Here is a 12,371-nt window from a genome sequence, read left to right on the forward strand (position 1 = left end):
GCGATTCCTCGGAGCCCGGTTCTTCGTCGTCGGCATCGTCGAGGGTTTCGTCCACGTGCGAGGCCAGGACGACGCCATTACGGTCGACGGAGTTGGAGAGGTGTGACCACCAGGGGTCGCTGAGTTTGGCGCCATCACCCACGTGCGGCCTATGGGAGCGGCCATGTTGGTCGGCACCGACCACGAACGACCAGCAGGGGTCATCCTCGTCAATCTGAGCCGCCTGCAGTGGCGCTCATGAACCAACGGTGGCGTCGATCATCCTGGACCAGGCCAAGCCTCATAGACTTGACAAGTCTATGATGGACATTCAGCTTGCCTGAGTCCAGAGGATGGTCGCCACTTCAGGGCGTGTCGGAACTCCATGGGTTACCATCACCTCAGGGTCAACCGGCCCGTGAGACTGTGGAGGAACAGTTGGACATCGCCTTGGGGAGAACGCCACTGCGAGTGCCTACTCCGGTGTCATCGCCGGTATTGAGGAGGTCACAACGACGGTGCGGTCCCCCTGACCGTCTGAACTTATAGACTGATGACAAATTATTCTGTTTTTTGGTACCCCGCCCGCCTTTGTCTTCAAAGGAGGGGTGAATGTGGTGAACCATCGTTGGTTCCCACTAGATAGTACTGAGCCAGGGTCTGGCCAGTACTACAAGTATGTATCTATGTTGCTGTTGGGGTTAGGGATGGGTTGTTCTACTTGTTGCTGTTGGGGTTAGGGTTGGGCTGTTACACAATGGGATGTGGTACATCCCAGTCGGGCTCCGCCTCCTGGGAGAGGTATAAAGGTCTCTGCTCTGTCTGGGACCCCTCAGTCTGGGATCGTGTATATAATTAGTAGCTTCATTGTTACAGCAAATAAAAGCCTTTATTTCCTGAGCATCTCAAGCCTCGTGTGTGATAACGCGCATCACACTGTCAACTGTACTCTGATCTCGATGTATTCCATGCTGCTGTTGTTTGGCCCTCAAAGATTCCACTCTGCTGATTTCTGGTCCAGAAGTCTCACAACTTTCTGCTGATGCCTGGTCCTGATGTCTCGCACTTTCTGCTCTTTTCTGGTCATAACGTCTGTCAGTCTCTGCTGCTTTTTGTCCCTGAAATCTTGAACTCTCTGGTGTCTTCTGGTCTGGAACTACCACACACTCTGTTCTTTTCTGACCTGATGTTTTGCACTCTGATAAAGTCCTAAAGTCTGGCATTGTCTCCTGATGTCTCACAACGTTCTGTTGATTTCTGGTCTCTGAAGTCTCCCCACTTTTTGCTGATACCTGTTCCTAAAGTCTCACACTCCCTGCTGATTTCTTCTCCTGATGTCTTGCACTCTCTCTTGATTTCTAGTTCCGATGCCGCACTATATTCTGTTGATTTCTGGTCCTTAAAGTCTCACAAGTTCCTGCCGATTTTTGGTCCTGAAGTCCCTTACTGTGTGCTGTTGTCTGGTCATGAAGTCTCACAAATTTCCCACTCTTTTCTGATCCTAAAGTCTTTCAATCTCTGCTGTTTTCTAGAACAGAACTCTTGCACTCTCTGCTGTTTTCTCATCCAAAAGTCTGGGATTCTCTCCTGATTTCCAGATCTGAAGTCTCCCAACTTTCCAGCTGATACCTGCTCCTGAAGTCTCGCACTTTCTGCTGTTTACAGGCCCCAATGCTTCTCGCTGTCCACTGTTATCTGATCGTGATGTCTTCCACACTGCTGTTGTCTGGCCGTAAAGGATTTCATACTGATGTTTTCTGGTCCTGGAGTCTCGTCCTTTCTGCAGTTTTCTGGTCTTAAAATCTCACACTCTCCACTTCTTCTGCCACAAAGTCTCATACTCAGCTTTTTATGACCCCAAATCTCTTAATCTACACAGTTTCCTGCCTAAAGGTCTTACACTCTCCGTTATCTCCTGCACCAAAGTCTCTCACTCACCGCTGTTTTCTGCCACAAGATCTCTCACTCTCAGTTTCCTTCCCGGAAGTTTCAAACTCTTACCTGTTTCCTGCACCAAAATCTTGAACTCCGCTGTTTTCTGGTCTGTAAGTCTTGCACTTTCAGCTGTTCTCTGGACCAGAACTCTCGCACTCTGCTGGTTTCTCGCCCTGATGTCTTGCACTCTCTCTTCATTTCTTGTTCTGATGTTGCACCATGTTCTGCTGATTTCTGATCCATAGATTCTCACAACCTTCTGCTGATGCCTGGTCCAGAATTCTCAAACCATCTCCTTTTCTCTGATCTTGATGTCTTGCATGCTGCTGCTTTCTAGTCCAAACGTCTCCTGATTTTCATAGAGGTTTACAGCATGGAAACAGGACCTTCGGCCCAACTTGTCCATGCTGCCCTTTTTGTTGAACCCCTAAGCTAGTCGCAATTGCCCGCATTTGGCCCATATCCCTCTATACCCATCTTACCCATGTAACTGTCTAAACGCTTTTTAAAAGACAAAATTGTACCCGCCTCTACTACTACCTCTGGCAGCTCGTTCCAGACACTCACCACCCTCTGTGTGAAAAAAATTGCCCCTCTGGACCCTTTTGTATCTCTCCACTCTCACCTTAAACCTATGCCCTCTAGTTTTAGACTCCCCTACCTTTGGGAATAGATATTGACTATCGAGCCGATCTGTGCCCCTCATTATTTTATAGACCTCTATAAGATCACCCCTCAGCCTTCTACGCTCCAGAGAAAAAAGTCCCAGTCTATCCAGCCTCTCCTTGTAACTCAATCCCTCAAGTCCCGGTAGCATCCTAGTAAATCTTTTCTGCACTCTTTCTCGTTTAATGATATCCTTTCTATAATAGGGTGGACCAGAATTTCCTTTAATATCCTGGGATGCGACCCATCAGGTCCAAGAAACTTATCAGCCTTTAGCACCATTAGTTTCCTTCGTACTTTGTCTCTGGTGATGGTTATTGTATTAATTTCCTGCCCTGTTTTGCCCCTTGAGTATTTAGTATTTTTGGACTGTGAAGACTGATTGATTTAAAACATTTATTTAATCCTCAGCCATTTTCTAGTTCCCCATGATTATTTTCCCAGTTTATTTTTAAGGGACCGATGCTCACTTTGGCCTCTTTCTTCCTTTTTATATATTTAAAGATGTTCTGATTGTCCATTTCTATATTATTTGCTTGTTTACTCTGATAGTTTACCATCTCCCTCTTCATTGTTTTTGGTCATCTTTTAGAAACATAGAAAAACTACAGCACAAACAGGCCCTTCGGCCCACAAGTTGTGCCGAACACATCCCTACCTGCTAGACCTACCTATAACCCTCCATCCTATTAAGCTCCATGTACTCATCCAGGAGTCTCTTAAAAGACCCTATTGAGTTTGCCTCCACCACCACTGACGGCAGTCGATTCCACTCGCCCACCACCCTCTATGTGAAAAACTTACCCCTAACATCTCCCCTGTACCTACCCCTCAGCACCTTAAACCTGTGTCCTCTCGTAGCAGACATTTCCACCCTGGGAAAAAGCCTCTGAGAGTCCACCCGATCTATGCCTCTCAACGTTTTATACACCTCTATTAGGTCTCCTCTCATCCTTCGTCTCTCCAAGGAGAAAAGACCGAGCTCCCTCAGCCTATCCTCATAAGGCATGCCACTCAATCCAGGCAACATCCTTGTAAATCTCCTCTGCACCCTTTCAATCTTTTCCACATCCTTCCTGTAATGAGGCGACCAGAACTGAGCACAGTACTCCAAGTGGGGTCTGACGAGGGTCTTATATAGCTGCATCATTATCCCTGGACTCCTAAACTCAATCCCTCGATTGATAAAGGCCAGCACACCATACGCCTTCTTAACCACCTCCTCCACCTGCGGGGCCGATTTTAGAGTCCTATGGACCCGGACCCCAAGGTCCTTCTGATCCTCTCCAGTACTAAGAGTCTTTCCCTTTATATTGTACTCCTTCATCCCATTTGACCTACCAAAATGGACCACGACGCATTTATCTGGGTTGAAGTCCATTTGCCACTTGTCCGCCCAGTCTTGCATCCTATCTATGTCCCTCTGTAACTTCTGACATCCCTCCAGACTATCCACAACCTCACCAAATTTCGTGTCGTCGGCAAACTTACCAACCCATCCCTCCGCTTCCTCATCCAGGTCATTTATGAAATGTCTCGCACATTCTGCAGTTTTTTGGTCCTGACATCTTGAACTCTCTGTTGTCTTCTGGTCAGGAACTGTCGCACTCTCTGTTGCTTTCTGATCCTGAAGTCTTGCATTCGGCTAAAGACCTAAAGTCTGGCATTGTCTCCTGATTTCTAATCCTGAGGTCTCACAACGTTTTGCTGATATCTGGTCCTGAAGTCTTACACTTTCTGCTGTTTTCTTGCCCCAATGTCTCTCACTGTCCACTGTTATCTGATCCTGATGTCTTGCATTTTGCTGTTTATGGGTCATAATGTCTTTCACTCCACTGTGTTCTGGTCCAGAATTCTGCCATCCACTCCTGATTTCTAGTCCTGATGTCTCACAAGTTAGGGCTGATTTCTGGTCCCTGAAGTCTCGCACTCTGCGGTGTCCTGGTCATGAAATCTCACACTCCCTGTTGTTTCCTGATTGAGCAGTCCCATACTCTCTGCTGCTTTCTGCTCCTGAGGTCTTCCAGCTTTTTGCTTATTTCTGATCTTGAAGTCCCTTAATGTCTGCAGTTTTCTGGTCCAGAAGCCTTGAACACTCTGGTGTTTTCTTGTCTGGAATTCTTTCTCTCTCTGCCATTTTCTGATCGTGACGTCTTGCACCCTGCTGTTTTCTAGTCCAAATGTCTTTCATTCTGCTGTCTTCTGATCCTCAGGACTGGCACTCTCTCCTGATTTCTGGTCCTGATGTCTCACGACATTTTACTGTTTTCTGGCCCCATGTCTCTCACAGTGTATTGCCTTCCAATCCTGACCTCTTGCACTCTGCTGTTCTCTGGTCCTAAAGCCTGGCCCTCTCTCTTGATTTTGAGACCCGTTTTCTCACAATTCTGCCAATTTCTGGTCCTGAAATCTCGCAACTTTCAGCTTCTTTCTGATCTTGAAGTCCCTCAATCTCTGTTGTTTTCTGGTCCTGAATTCTCGAACACTCTGGTGTTTTCTGGTCCAGAAGTCTTGCACTCTCCACCATTTTCTGATCGTGAAGTCTTTCACTCTGCTGATTTCTGGTCTCCGAAGTCTCCCAACTTTCTGTTGACACCTGGTCCTAAAGTCTCGCACTCTCTGCTGCCTTCTCATCCTGACGTCTTGAACTCTCTCGATTTCTAGTTCAGATGTCGCACCATGTTCTGTTGATTTCTGGTCCTTAAAGTCTTACAACTTTCTGCTGAGTTCTGGTCCTGAAATATCGCACTCCCCCTTCTTTTCAGGACCTGTGGTCTCTCCGCTGTCTCCTGCACTAAAATCTCTCACACTCCACTGTCTTCTATGCCAAAATATCACACACTCCGCTATGGCGTGCCCCAACATCTCACACTCTGATGTCTCCCGCCATAGGGTCTCACCTGCTCCGGTCTCTCCTGCAACAAAGTCTAACACTAACCACTGTTTCCTTCCCGGAAGCCACAATCTCTTCGCTGTTTCCTTCCTGGAAGTCTGGAATTCTCCACTCTTTCCTGCCACAAGGTCTCGTACTCAACTTTTTATGACACTAAATCTCTCAGTCTGCACAGTTTCCAGATAAAGATCTTACACTCTCCGTTATCTCCTGCATCAAAGTCTCTCACTCACCGCTGTTTTCTGCCACAAAATTTCTCACTCTCCACTCTTCCCTTCATGGAAGTTTCAAACTCTCACCTGTTTCCTGCACTTGACATCTGGTCTCTGAAGTCTCCCAACTTTCTGCTGATACCTGTTCCTAAAGTCTCGCACTCTCTGCTGTTTTCTCATCCTGATGTCTTGCACTCTCTCTTGATTTCTAGTTCTGGTGTCTCACCATGTTCTGTTGATTTTTGGTCCTTAAAATCTCGCAACTTTCTGCTGATTTCTAGTCTTGATGTCTCGCCCTTGCTGCTATTTTTTTGGTCCTGAAGTCTTAACTCGCTGCTGTCTTCTGGTCTGGAACTGTCGCTCTCTCTTTGCTGTTTTTGGTCCTGAAGTCCTAAAGTCTGAAATTGTCTCCTGATTCCTGATGTCTCAATATTCTGCTGATTGTTGGTTCCAGACGTTTCTCAACTTTCTGCTAATAACTGGTCCTGAATTCTCGCACTTTTTGTTTTTTTCTGGCCCCAGTATCTCTCACTGCCCATTGTTCTATGATACTGATGTCTTTCATTCTGTAGTTTACGGGTCGTAATGTCTCTCACTCTGCAGTTTTCTGGTCCAAGAGTCTTGCATTCTCTCGATGCCTCACAACTTTCTGCTGGTCCCTGGTCCAGTATTCTCACACTCTCTGCTACTTTCTGGTCCTGAGGACTCACAACTTTCTGCTCCTCTCAGGTCTTGAAGTCCTTCAATCTCTGCTGTTTTCTGGTCCATAAGTCTTGAACACTCTGGTGTTTCCTTGTCCGGAGCTCTTGAAATCTCTGTCATTTTCTGCTCGTGAAGTCTTGCACCCTGCTGTTTTCTGGTCCAAATGTCTTGCATTCTGCTGTGGTTCTAATCTTAAGGCCTGGCACTCTGTCCTGATTTCTATTCTTGATGTCTCACGACATGCTGCTGATTTCTGGTCTCAGAGGCTCCCAAATTTCTGCTGATACCTGGTCCTGAATTCTTGCATGTTTTGCCATTTTCTGGCCCAATGTCTCTCACAGTCCATTTGTTTCTGTTACTGATTTCTTCTGTCTTCTGCTCGTGAAGTCTTTCACTCCACTGTTTTCTGGGTCCTAAAGCACTCCCTCCTGATTTCGAGACCTGTTTTTTCACAACATTCTGCCGATTTCTGGTCCTGAAATCTCGCACTATCTGTTGTTTTTAAGACCTGAAGTCTCTCCGCTGTCTTCGACATCAAAATCTCACACATTGCGCTGTAGCCTGCCCCAAAGTTTCTCACTGTTTTCTCCTGCCCACAGAGAGTGTCGCCTTCTCCGACGTCTCCTGTGCCCTGTGAGTCTCACACAGCCGATGTTCCCTGCCTGTAAATTTCTCACATGCCACTGTTTCCTTTCCGGAAGTCTCAAATTCCCCGTTGTTTCCTGCCACAAAGTTTCGCACTCGGCTTTTAATTACCCAAAATCTCTCAATCTCTCAGTTTCCAGATAAAAGTCCTACACACTGTTTCCTCTGCACCAAAGTCTCTCACTCACTGCTGTTTCCTGCCACGAAATCTCTCACTCTCCACTGTTATCTGATCCTGATGTCTTGCATTTTGCTGTTTATGGGTCATAATGTCTTTCACTCCACTGTGTTCTGGTCCAGAATTCTGCCATCCACTCCTGATTTCTAGTCCTGATGTCTCACAAGTTAGGGCTGATTTCTGGTCCCTGAAGTCTCGCACTCTGCGGTGTCCTGGTCATGAAATCTCACACTCCCTGTTGTTTCCTGATTGAGCAGTCCCATACTCTCTGCTGCTTTCTGCTCCTGAGGTCTTCCAGCTTTTTGCTTATTTCTGATCTTGAAGTCCCTTAATGTCTGCAGTTTTCTGGTCCAGAAGCCTTGAACACTCTGGTGTTTTCTTGTCTGGAATTCTTTCTCTCTCTGCCATTTTCTGATCGTGACGTCTTGCACCCTGCTGTTTTCTAGTCCAAATGTCTTTCATTCTGCTGTCTTCTGATCCTCAGGACTGGCACTCTCTCCTGATTTCTGGTCCTGATGTCTCACGACATTTTACTGTTTTCTGGCCCCATGTCTCTCACAGTGTATTGCCTTCCAATCCTGACCTCTTGCACTCTGCTGTTCTCTGGTCCTAAAGCCTGGCCCTCTCTCTTGATTTTGAGACCCGTTTTCTCACAATTCTGCCAATTTCTGGTCCTGAAATCTCGCAACTTTCAGCTTCTTTCTGATCTTGAAGTCCCTCAATCTCTGTTGTTTTCTGGTCCTGAATTCTCGAACACTCTGGTGTTTTCTGGTCCAGAAGTCTTGCACTCTCCACCATTTTCTGATCGTGAAGTCTTTCACTCTGCTGATTTCTGGTCTCCGAAGTCTCCCAACTTTCTGTTGACACCTGGTCCTAAAGTCTCGCACTCTCTGCTGCCTTCTCATCCTGACGTCTTGAACTCTCTCGATTTCTAGTTCAGATGTCGCACCATGTTCTGTTGATTTCTGGTCCTTAAAGTCTTACAACTTTCTGCTGAGTTCTGGTCCTGAAATATCGCACTCCCCCTTCTTTTCAGGACCTGTGGTCTCTCCGCTGTCTCCTGCACTAAAATCTCTCACACTCCACTGTCTTCTATGCCAAAATATCACACACTCCGCTATGGCGTGCCCCAACATCTCACACTCTGATGTCTCCCGCCATAGGGTCTCACCTGCTCCGGTCTCTCCTGCAACAAAGTCTAACACTAACCACTGTTTCCTTCCCGGAAGCCACAATCTCTTCGCTGTTTCCTTCCTGGAAGTCTGGAATTCTCCACTCTTTCCTGCCACAAGGTCTCGTACTCAACTTTTTATGACACTAAATCTCTCAGTCTGCACAGTTTCCAGATAAAGATCTTACACTCTCCGTTATCTCCTGCATCAAAGTCTCTCACTCACCGCTGTTTTCTGCCACAAAATTTCTCACTCTCCACTCTTCCCTTCATGGAAGTTTCAAACTCTCACCTGTTTCCTGCACTTGACATCTGGTCTCTGAAGTCTCCCAACTTTCTGCTGATACCTGTTCCTAAAGTCTCGCACTCTCTGCTGTTTTCTCATCCTGATGTCTTGCACTCTCTCTTGATTTCTAGTTCTGGTGTCTCACCATGTTCTGTTGATTTTTGGTCCTTAAAATCTCGCAACTTTCTGCTGATTTCTAGTCTTGATGTCTCGCCCTTGCTGCTATTTTTTTGGTCCTGAAGTCTTAACTCGCTGCTGTCTTCTGGTCTGGAACTGTCGCTCTCTCTTTGCTGTTTTTGGTCCTGAAGTCCTAAAGTCTGAAATTGTCTCCTGATTCCTGATGTCTCAATATTCTGCTGATTGTTGGTTCCAGACGTTTCTCAACTTTCTGCTAATAACTGGTCCTGAATTCTCGCACTTTTTGTTTTTTTCTGGCCCCAGTATCTCTCACTGCCCATTGTTCTATGATACTGATGTCTTTCATTCTGTAGTTTACGGGTCGTAATGTCTCTCACTCTGCAGTTTTCTGGTCCAAGAGTCTTGCATTCTCTCGATGCCTCACAACTTTCTGCTGGTCCCTGGTCCAGTATTCTCACACTCTCTGCTACTTTCTGGTCCTGAGGACTCACAACTTTCTGCTCCTCTCAGGTCTTGAAGTCCTTCAATCTCTGCTGTTTTCTGGTCCATAAGTCTTGAACACTCTGGTGTTTCCTTGTCCGGAGCTCTTGAAATCTCTGTCATTTTCTGCTCGTGAAGTCTTGCACCCTGCTGTTTTCTGGTCCAAATGTCTTGCATTCTGCTGTGGTTCTAATCTTAAGGCCTGGCACTCTGTCCTGATTTCTATTCTTGATGTCTCACGACATGCTGCTGATTTCTGGTCTCAGAGGCTCCCAAATTTCTGCTGATACCTGGTCCTGAATTCTTGCATGTTTTGCCATTTTCTGGCCCAATGTCTCTCACAGTCCATTTGTTTCTGTTACTGATTTCTTCTGTCTTCTGCTCGTGAAGTCTTTCACTCCACTGTTTTCTGGGTCCTAAAGCACTCCCTCCTGATTTCGAGACCTGTTTTTTCACAACATTCTGCCGATTTCTGGTCCTGAAATCTCGCACTATCTGTTGTTTTTAAGACCTGAAGTCTCTCCGCTGTCTTCGACATCAAAATCTCACACATTGCGCTGTAGCCTGCCCCAAAGTTTCTCACTGTTTTCTCCTGCCCACAGAGAGTGTCGCCTTCTCCGACGTCTCCTGTGCCCTGTGAGTCTCACACAGCCGATGTTCCCTGCCTGTAAATTTCTCACATGCCACTGTTTCCTTTCCGGAAGTCTCAAATTCCCCGTTGTTTCCTGCCACAAAGTTTCGCACTCGGCTTTTAATTACCCAAAATCTCTCAATCTCTCAGTTTCCAGATAAAAGTCCTACACACTGTTTCCTCTGCACCAAAGTCTCTCACTCACTGCTGTTTCCTGCCACGAAATCTCTCACTCTCCACTGTTCCCTTCCCAGAAGTTTCAAACTCTCACCTGTTTTCTGCACCAAAATATTGAACTCTCTGCTGTTTTCTGGTCCACAAGTCTCACATCCAGGACTCTCGCACTCTCTGCTGATTTCTCGTACTGAAGTCTTGCACTCTCTCTTGATTCTAGTTCTGAAATCTCACTGTGTTCTGTTGATTGCTGGTCCCTAACGTCTCACTACTTTCTGCCGATAGCTGGTCCTAAAGTCTTGCACTGCCTGCACTTTTCAGGTCCTGAAGTCTCTCAATCTTTGCTGATTTCTAGTCCTGAAGATTTGAACTCTTGGCTGTTTTCTGATCTGGAACTCTCGCACTCTGATTTTTTCTGATGCTGAAGTTGTTCATCTGCTGCTTTCTGGTCCAGAAATCTGCACTCTCTCCTGATTTCTAGTCCTGATATCTCACAACATTCTGCTGGTTTCTGGTCACAATGTCTCTCACTGTCCACTGTTATCTGATCCTGATCTCTTGCATTTTGCTGCTTACTGGTCAGAACGTCTTTCACTCCGCTGATTTCTGTTCCAAAGGTCAGCGCATTCCCTTGATTTCTAGTCCTGATGTCTCACAACTTACTGCTGATTTCTGGTCCCTGAAGTCTCTACTCTCTGCGCTGTCTTGGTCATAAGGTCTCGCATTCCCTGCTGTTCCCTGGTCCAGAATTCTTTGCTGTTTTCTAGTCCTGAGGTCTTACAACTTTCTGCTTAATTCTGATCTTCAAATCTCTCAATCTCTGTTGTTTCCTGGTCCAGGAGTCTTGAACATTCCGGTGTTTTCTGGTCTGGAACTCTTGCACCCTGCCATTTTCTGATTGTGAAGCCTTTCACCATGCTGATTTCTGGTCCAACTGTCTTTCATTCTGCTATGTTCTGGTCCTAAAGTCTGGCACTCTCTCCTGATTTCTGGTCCTGATGTTTCCCAACTTTCTACTGATACCTGGTTCTGAAGTCTCGCATTTTGGGCTTTTCTCGAGACCAGAACTCTCTCACTCTCAGCTGATTTCTTGTCCTGAAGTCTTGCACTCTCTCTTGATCTCTAGTTCAGATCTCTCATCATGTTCTGTTGATTTCTGGTTCCTAACGTCTCACAACCTTTTGATGATACCTGGTCCTGAAGTCTCACACTATCTTCTGTTTTCAGGTCCTTGTGTTTCATACTCTGCTGTTTTCTGGTCCTGAAGTCTCACAACCTTTTGCAGATTTGTGGTCCTGAGGTCTCGCAAATTTCTGCTGATTTCTGATCCTGAAGTGTCTCAATCTCTGCTGATTTCTTGTCCTGAAGTCTTGAATTCTTGCTGTTTTTTGGTCCGGAACTCTTGCATGCTCTGTTGTTTTCCGATCCTGAAGTCTTGCACTCTACTGTTTTCTGGTCCTAACATCTTTCACTTTGCAGTTTTGCAGACCTGCAATCTCTTCCTCTCTGCTGTTTTTTGGCCCTGAAATCTCGCACTCAATGCTGATTTTTCGTCCTGAAATTTCGCTCTCTCCACTGTTTTCAGGATGTGAAGTGCCTCCTCTGTCTCCACGTTCTGCTGTATTCTACCCCAAACTCTCATACAATCTGCTCTAGTCTGCCCCAAAGTCTCTCACACTCTTGTTATCTCCTGTCACAAATGTTCGCTCTCTCCAATGTCTCCTGCCCAAGTCTCACATGGCCGCCGTTTCCTGCCCATAAAACTCTCACTCTCCATTGTTTCCTCCCCAGGAATCTTGAACTCTGCCGTGTTCCAGGGCGGGAGTGCCGGTAAAATCAGGGCCATAGTCTCGCACTCAGCTTTTTATGACCCTAAGTCTCTCAAACTCCATTGTTGGCTTACACCCTCTGTTGCCTCCTGCTGAAGTCTATCACTTATTGCTGTTTTCTCTGTGAGGGACCAGTTCAGAAACTCCAAGGTACACAATGAAGTTAGCCTAGGTCCCAACTATTTTTGATTTTGGGGTTGTGAGCATCAGGTGTTTCACTCCAGCTGTGATTCTGTTGGCCCACTAGGAAGCTTTTAATAAAATAAACTTTGTTTAACAATGCAATTGAACTATAACAGAAAGCATAACTTTTACCAATTGAAATACTTAAACATGACAAGATACAATTCTTAACTGCTAGCCTTTCTGTATTAATTCCAATTTATGCAATATTCCTCATAGACGTAAACTTCTCTTCACAAACAGGAGGCTTACATGCGGATATGCAGGCT

The sequence above is a fragment of the Mustelus asterias genome, chromosome 16, assembly GCF_964213995.1.
Source record: "Mustelus asterias chromosome 16, sMusAst1.hap1.1, whole genome shotgun sequence".
NCBI lineage: Eukaryota > Metazoa > Chordata > Chondrichthyes > Carcharhiniformes > Triakidae > Mustelus > Mustelus asterias.